At 38.9% G+C, this 9,163-nt stretch overlaps 1 long non-coding RNA gene across 1 annotated transcript; it reads right to left on the bottom strand.

Annotated features, from left to right (window-relative positions):
• Window positions 1-4,369: 4,369 nt before the first annotated feature.
• LOC149270377 (uncharacterized) lies at window positions 4,370-5,764 on the bottom strand. Its single transcript, XR_016271591.1, has 2 exons — window positions 5,040-5,764; window positions 4,370-4,953 (listed from the first exon to the last, which is right to left on the bottom strand). It is a non-coding gene; the product is annotated as an uncharacterized LOC149270377 (long non-coding RNA).
• Window positions 5,765-9,163: the final 3,399 nt, after the last annotated feature.

The raw sequence follows: 9,163 nt of genomic DNA, 5'->3' as shown, positions 1-9,163 counted from the left end.
AGCAATTTGTGTAATTCTTTTGTATTATTCGCATTTGCTAATTTTCTTTGTTGGTTTTTTGTTAGAGAGTGAAAGACCAAACAACGGCCAACAAAGGCAGCAACAAATGCATTAGCCATGGCAAAGCAGTCAAGTTAACGACTTAATAAATGATAATCATATTTTTCATTACGCTACACTCATACGCTCATATATATATATATATATATATATGTATATATACACACCATCTGTATAGGAGGTAAGAACCACAACAATAGATGGCCTGATCCAGGACTTATATGCGTTAAGCACGCAAATCGGTTATTATAATGCCTTGCCATACACACGCACACACACTCATATATCGCCTATTGTACGAAGTGCATTAGCTGGCTGTCTGTTGGGTCTATGATAAAGTCAATTTCAGGCCGTAACCACGGCTGTCCGTGGCAGAGATAAGAGTCAAAACCATTTGTACTAAATAACTTTACAACAACAACAACAACAACAGCAACAGTCAATAACAACAACAGCAATGGCAAAGAACAATAAATGCCCCACAAAATTACAAACAAACATCTATTAGTTATTTTTGTTTGATTTGCAAAGTGTTTGTCATTTGTTAAATAAATTGATGGCCATTGCGGTTATTGGCAAATAAAGAGGCCCAAAAATTGTAACTGTAAATGCCATTTGAATAAAATTCTAAATACCCAACGAAATTTTAATACACTGATTAATGCCAGCATATCTGATATAGATTTAATGACAATTAAATTAGTACAAACAAAAAAAAAAATATTTTTGAATACATTTTATTTACATTTCATTCTTTAGTATATCCTAAATACATCAGTCGATGCAAATATCACTAATAAATTATTTTTCAAACAAAATGTATAATTTTTTATTGGTCCGTTTTATCAGCCAAACGTGTGACTTGAAATTGTATTTATTTATTAATTTCTATTGTTCTTATTTATTTATTTATTTTTTATTTATTTATATATATATATATTTTTTTTTTAACAGAAAACTGTTTTTATTTTGAGTAGTGCTATAGTCTATGTTCAATATAAGCTTAAATAATAACATAACATACTAACAAACTGATTCTTACGTCATTTATTATCTTCAAGAAATCAACGTGCTCAAATCAACTCTCAAAGCTAGAGTACCTGCTGGAACAGCAGCAGCACTCATAAAAGTCAAGATGCTTTGTTTATTTATGTTATTTGTTTGTGCGAGGTGTCTTTAATATTTGACATGTACATATTTAAAATTTGAGCTTAAGTTTGCAACATAAATGCGACGACAGTTTGTCAATGTGAGTAAGTGGGGTGCCGAAATCTGTCAGCAAATCCTAGAGAGACTGGGGGAGTGAGACTGCGAGATGGTTCAACTAGGCGGGCGAACAACAATCAGCAGCTGTCAGAGCTGGGAGTTGAGATCTCAGCGACAAAAACGAGACCCCAAAAAAGAAAACCGAAACGAAATGACATTGACATTTTGAATAATGACGCAGCGCCAACTGAAATTTCATACCAATAGCAAAGAGAAATACCAGTATAGCAGGGCCAGATATCCAGCCGAGCACAGCGGGATGCATAGACGAAAGCCCACGCCAAAGCCGAACTCTTATCAAGCTTGATGACAGAGATTAGGCAGCAGCAGCAGCAGGAGCTGGACCAGCTGGAGCAGCTCTCGAGCGACTTGTCAGGGGAGGATGGAGGTACAATAGTTGGCAATAGTTCCGTCCAAGTGCGTGTCGCTGACCATCAATTGAAATCCTAATGAATAATGTCAAGGTGTTGTCAAGTGCATCTCAGGCTAACATCATTAGAGCAATGCCAAGCCCAGCCATCAGAGCCAACGAGCGTTCCCAGAGCGCTGCTGCACATTAAATGGTTGCAAGGACAACGACAACGGCAACGACAAGGATCACGCTGCCAAGTGGCCATAATCACAGAGGTGCAATTTGAACAAAGAGCAAAACACTTACACAGACAGCAGACGGGAGCGACGAAGCGGAGCCGCAGAGAGACTAAAGCAGCTTGAGTAAGATGAAGAGGCTGCAAAAAGAGTGGAGCGCGTCCAGGGTAGTTGCAAATGCAGCTGCAGTGCCATCAACAATAATAAATTTGCGCACAAAGTGCCAACTGCAAAATGAAGACAAAAAACAACAACAACAACAGCAACAACAACAACGACAGCAACAAGCATGCGATGCGGCTGAGAAAATAGTTGGGAAACTAAAATTAAACTTGCTCGCAGACTGCGCTGCTGCGCTCTCTCTTTTTTTTTTTTTAATATAATTTTGCCACGCCCACTGCGCGCCGTTTGAGTTCAAGGTAGTAGAGCTAGCGCAGGGGGCTGTCTTCCAGCTTTGAGTGTTGAAAAAACAACTTGAGATTGTAATTAGTTTTTGTTGCTAGCGGGTTTTCACTGCAGCGCGCGATGGCTAAAAAAGGAAACTTTTTAAATTGAACCGGCGAAACCTAGAGCCCGACCGAACGAAATCACTTCCCGGGCCTCGCCCACGCTAGAGCATTGCTTGCCTTGCCCCTGAGCCTGTTTCTGCGCCTTCTCCTGCTGCTGCTCCTGCTCGTGGGCAATGCGTAACCGTGACTGCCCAAGCAATACAAAATATCTTGCGGTTTCAACTTTTATGCGCCGCCTGCCGCCGAATGGCAAATATGTCTGCAAGAAATCTCATTAAGTATACGCGATGTGGTCCGGTGACAGAAGCAGAGCAACGAAACGCGCGAGATTAAGTAGAGCAAGCGAAAAAACACGACAAAAACGAGAATAAATAAAAATTATGAATGTGATTTGGAAACAAAAAGCGAAAAACAGCGCCTGCAACTGTGTGCCACGCCCCAGAGCAACTGCTCGGCTGCTTTTGGTACTCGCAACAGGTAAAGCCTAGACCAGGTAACAGTTGCTGGAGTAGGTCAAGTTTGAGTGGTGTACCTCGCTCTGTCTCACTGTTGCCTCTGCAGCACCACGCGCCTGTAAAGTTCATCGAGGTCAGCCCATGCGGGTCAAATGTGTGCCCAACGAGTCGTTTGGCCCACTTGCCAGACTGCGGCCACGAAAATGAGGCCTATATTCAGCGTAATTTGGCCGCGACGCGACTCAGGCTCGCATCTACAGTGAACACGGCTTTAATGCCACATTCGCCGCCCTTCTTATTAACACTGCTGATGGCTCCCTAGAAAAATGCCAATAAAATGTAATCACCAAGTTTACAGCCCAAATGGCTGGCCATCTACGACTCTCAATTATTCTGGTATATTTATTTTCATATTTCTGGCCGAGCTTATAATCGCAGTATTATTACGGTCTTATACATGTAAAAATGTTTATATACTCTTATATCTTAATGTAAGCTGTGCTGACTCCTTGCATGCCGCAGTGCTTCAAGACCTTTTCACTGTTTAAGTCTTTACTTTCTACTTCAGTTCGCAAAAGCTTGATCGACCATTTAATTTTCAATGGGCTTTAAAATCATTTAGTTAACTTGGCTTAAAATTCACTCTCACCGTTAATTATCTCATTAAATTTACTTTAATGATATGCAGGCGATAGTTTATACAATGATGTTTAATCAGTGCTTTAAACTCATTATACTCTGATTTTTGATTTTCTGTATTCTCTCTGAGTATTTGCTCAAAATATTTTCTACAAGTATTTCCTCTTAGTATTTCTACTAAAAGTTTCTTCTAGGTAATTCTTCTTAGTATTTCTTTCAAGACCTTCCTTTAAGTATTTCCTTTCCAGTATTTCCTTAGAATATTTTCTATAAATGTTTTCACTTAGTATTTCTTCGTAGTATTTCTTCCAAGTATTTCCTCTGTCTATAATGCTCAGCAGAACGATCACACACTTCACTTCACTTTATTGCAATGCACGACTGACCCCCACCAGGCCTGGGCGACTGAAGAAGTGCTGTAGCTGTTGCTCTTTATATGGGGCGCCTTTCACTCAAACTTTAGTCGCTCTCAAATGTTGAGCCTGGTGCCAGGTAGAGGAATATGCAGTCGATCTTTAAGTGACCAATGGCAACACTCTCTGCAGCTGCAAGCATTCTAGCTTCGCTCTACTTAAATATAAAGACCAAATGGATACTGCTGCATACATATATATCACTTAAATGATTTTCTCTAGTTGTTCTTTGTCCCTTGCTTTTGTTAGGCAGATTGACAGAAAGACAGACACAGACATATATTATATATTATATATTATATATTATATATTATATATTATATATTATATATTATATATTATATATTATATATTATATATTATATATTATATATTATATATTATATACTACTACTACTACTCTATATTATTTCTAGGTAAAAAATTGTTGAAAGCTATGTTGTTCAGGTTGGGATACAATCTAATTAATTTATTAATCGGATTTTCATTCAAGCACCTTGTGGTAAACGACATTCTTCGTTTTTTGGTCAGGTGCAAGAACGAATAATGCGGATGGTTTGCCAACACGTGAGCATGCCACGTAGAATTGACCATGAGAAAAACACGCATTTTCTAGATTGAGGCCACAAATAGTCAATGGCAATGTCACTTTACCACTAAGGCAGCACAAACCGGGCGTTTCACCAGCAAACTTCAATGCGCCACAATGTTGGCAAACAACGTCCATTGGACCAATGCAAACTAAACGATTCAAGCTGTAATCAATGGTGCAATCATATCGAAACGCTGCTCGATTCAAATCAATCCTTGAACCATTTCTTATTGCCATTTCACGGGCTGCCTCTCTTTGAGAAGCACGAATTAAGGCCCTTCTTTGCTGGGTACTAACGCGGAGCCTTTCTCGGGCGATTTCTCGCTCTTCGTCAGATAATTGACTCGCGCTATTCCGTAGCCTAATTGCATTATGGGTCCGCCGGGAAAGATTAGATCTTCTAGGACGCGGCATTTTTATTAATAGTAATACTGCCCTCGCACAAAACCATATAAAACAATCGAGAAATATAAATATAAATAATTTACTCAAATTTATGTTTGAGACAAACAAATACCTGAACTTTCGAGATATTTAGCTTTTGTAAAAGTCCAAAAATATAAAAAGCCAAAAATACACTTTTTAATAATTAACTTTTTTTTTTGAATTTCGAATTTTGAATTTTTTATTTATTTTTGATTAGTCAGGTTTTAATCTGTTGATTTTTTTTGTTTAATTTTTGCAGATTTTTGATTTAAAATATTTATAAAGTTTTATTTATAAAGTTTAAAAGTCCAAAAATATAAAAAGCCAAAAATACACTTAATAATTAACTTTTTTTTTTTAATTTCGAATTTAAAATTTTTTTCTTTATTTTTTTAACAGTCAGGTTTTAATCTTTTGATTTTTTTTTTTAATTTTTTCAGATTTTTTATTTAAAATATTTTTCTTTTTGATTTGGAAATTTTTTTTTTTTTTTGGTGATTTTTTTTTTTTTTTTTTTTGAATAGTCAGGTCTGCTCGAAGCTGTGCCGTAGACTGACTGACTACATTTGTTTATTTACTTCTATACAGGACTGAAACTGTCACTGTTGTCAAGGCTACTGAGTATAAATGGAAATTTGAATCTTTAGGGAAAAAACCGCGTTTTTCAAGTATTCGTCAAATTTTTTCAGTATTTTAAAGATCTACTGACCTACTCGTGGCGGAGACAAATACAACAAATCAAAAACCATGAAAATTGGTCCAGCAGATCTCGAGTTATAAGTGCTTGGACACTTTTACACAACTCTCTTTTATATATATAGATTATATATTATATATTATATATTATACACACTAATATTTGTAATTATTGGATGACGTAGACAGCAGTTTTTTCTGTTCAGTAGCTCTCTTACTCGTTTTGAGTTCACAATGTGACGCTTGGAATGCTTTGTCTTTGAGCCATTTGACTCAAGTATTGCAATGAATGGCGTCGTCACACAGCTTTTCATTGTGGTCTGGCTTTTACAGACACACACACACACACACACATTTGCCGACTGACCCGCGTAACTGACAATTGGAATCTGGCGTATCTGCGCCACATATTCATGCCATATCTGAGACATATCTGTGGTGGTAGACCAGCGCAGTAACTAGATTCCTTCATGAGTTGCACACACACAAAGAACTCATATCTTAGCGTGTACATTTTCAATTGTCTATCTGGCTGTCTCTCCGTCTCTCTGTCTGTCTGTTAAATGTCGGTCTGTGCGACTGTCTGCCAGCCTGACTGTTTGCCTGTCTGTGCAGCTTCTTTCGGTTCGTGTAACCTCAATGTGTTGCCAACACATCAGCATCAGCAGCAGCATCAGCAGCAGCATCAGCAGCAGCAGAAGCATCAGCAGCAGCAGCAGTGGAAGCAGCATCAGATTCAGGACTCGCAGCTGCCACAGTAGCGCGTGTCCTTGGCAGCACGCGAGCCCCGACCAGAAGCTGTGGAGCAGCGCCTGCCCTCAGTCAGCAGCCGATTCTTTACACACCACTTCAGAGCATTCAGTGTGCGAAGCCTTAGTCGCATTACAGTGGCGCTTAAAAGGTTAAAACATTTTGACTTTGAGAGCCAGCGACTGCGACAGCCACCAGTAAATCGCTCAATGAAAGCAACTTTTCCAAATTAAGTAATTCGCTCATCATTATGTTTGAATTCATTTCACTTGCAGCTTAAATTTTGTTTGTGTTTGTCACATATCGCAGTATGGGCCCTAATTGTTACAGTTTAGTTAATTAATTACTTAAATATACAAATTAGAAACGCAAACAATTTCGATAATTGCGACGCGACTCGAGACAGCCATCAAAATGCCGCTCGACTAAAAATATTTTTAGGACTTTTAATGAAATTTTAATTTGCATTGCTTGAATGAGCCACAAATTGGATTGATAGACATATATTAAATAAATCGATTATACAGCCATTTCTGACAATTCGTGCTTCGTCACTTTAACTAAGTATTTTTATTTGAATTAATTACGTTAAATTTATTTGGAATTTTAATAGCTTCAACTGCATACTTATATTAAAATTAATTAATTAGAATAAATTATAAAAACAAAATGTAATACAACAGTAAGTGAATTATGGTTTTTCATAGTCTATTTTTACATTGAGCATTGTTCTATAATAAGAGAAATTAAATTTGATATGGATAGAATATTTTGTATAGAATTATTTACGTTACGTATATTCTTTACATGTATTAACGTCAGTCGTCCTTTAGAAAAATCCATTTACATTAGTGTCAATGTGTGCCCTTCATACCTCGTTTCGTTTCTTTTCTTTTTCATGCTTAAGCCAGGGTCCTATTTCAAGCATATCCTCATGGAAGTGCCATATATCGCGTATACGCAGTCGTGGCTCGCATATAGAAATGCCGTCTATTGGCCCGGGTCGAGTGTTGGCCTATTTCCAGGCCTGATTAGCCCGCCTTTTGTTATCCCGGTCCCGAGCTGGCCGCGTGCTCTGCCTGTGCTATTGCCGTTCCCTTGCCTGCCAGTCAAGCTGAGCATGGCGCGTCTACGTGATGCTATGATAATCATGCTTATTTACAATAAATCTCAACTGAGAACTTCGAGTGCTGTGAAGTGTTAGCCGAGCACATCTCGTGAAGCGCCTCTGATGATTTATTTAATGTGTAATCTCTGCCAACGCCTGTCTGACAACAATATCATTATAATAATCATAATCATTATGTTGCCAGCACCTCAGCTGATCATTATTATTCTACTTATTCTTAATACAATATTATTATTATTATTATTATTATTATTAATATTGTTATTCCCAGTCAAGTGCTTTGTTTGCCATGTGCTGCAAAAACAAAAATAATCAATTAATTGCGGATCCAGGCAGCGAGCTGTAAACTTTTTCAAGTCCTTGTCCAAACTTGGCCGCTTTTTGAGTCATGTAATTAACTTAGCCAAGACATCAATCAACAGCGACTGACTGAGACATGACTACAAATACAGTCGCATCCACAGCGACAGCGACTGCTATGAAGCGTGCGCACTTGAGCGGATAAACATAAATCTGTAAAGTTCGCACTACCTCCACGGGGTAGTACCTCGCGCTGGGCGTGAGGTGGTGGTGGGGCGCTTGGCACTTGGGTGGCGGCTAGAGCCCCTAGTCGGTGGTTGGAGGGCGGGGGCTGGCTGTGAGTATTATTGCGCTTGTCATTATCATTAGGGCGCTGTCAAAGCGCTCTGGCAACAATAACAAGAACAAAGCACAGCTGCGTCAAGACACACACACATATGCACACACGATTTACATAAGTAGGGAGACACCCACGAAAACATAAGCATAGAGAGAAAGAGAGAGAGAGAGAGAGTGAGTGAGAGGGTGGAAGGTCTGGCGAAAATAAGAGGGACACCCACACACGTGCAGCCACACACCCACACACACAAGTAAGACGACTAGCTGCTAAACGCCTGAGGACATAAATATTGATTGATTGTTGTCAGACAAAGTTGTTGTCGTTGTCGTTGTCACTGTGTTATGTACTTGTGGGGCTTGAGCAGGTAGTTGTCTGAGGTGTCAACTTTGTGGCTGCTGCCCAACCAATGAGCACAATAACAAGCCGACATCACGAACGAAGCACGAATACTCTGCCAAGGACAATGGGAATGAAAATTGTAGGCAAATTCAAAAATTATAATACATCAGCTGCTGGCACTAAGCCATCATCTCTGAGCGGACTCTTTTCCAGTCATAGCCAATATACCTTCATTTGCCCTACAAAATTATCATGCGACAAAGCTGTTTCCATGCTGCCTTGTTATTATTCATATGCATGTACAGATACAGTCATACATAATATATATAGTATTATATATATATATATACATATTGATAAGCACACAAATTGTGTTTGTGGCACTCCGTTGATGTTGCCACAAAGGCGCTGCACTCATAAATCATCGTCATAAATTGTCTATATAAATCGACCGAAAATAGACGAGAGCCCGGACAGGCATAATAAATTCTTCACTCGACACGCGCAGCTTATGCCGGGGCTCGACTTAAATGCAATCGAATTGAAAATCAAAGCAATGAAGACATTTCGGTCACAATTGCAGCCAAAGCGAGGCGAACTGCGGTCAGGCCAGGCACATGCCACAGCCACAGCCACGCCTTTGTAGCATTAGCAGCAAAAT

The sequence above is a fragment of the Drosophila arizonae genome, chromosome 2, assembly GCF_054131065.1.
Source record: "Drosophila arizonae isolate 15081-1271.41 chromosome 2, UAZ_ARI_1.0, whole genome shotgun sequence".
Lineage (NCBI taxonomy): Eukaryota > Metazoa > Arthropoda > Insecta > Diptera > Drosophilidae > Drosophila > Drosophila arizonae.
The sequence above is the reverse complement of the archived record's forward strand: the minus strand, read 5'-3'. Positions and strand labels throughout refer to the sequence as shown.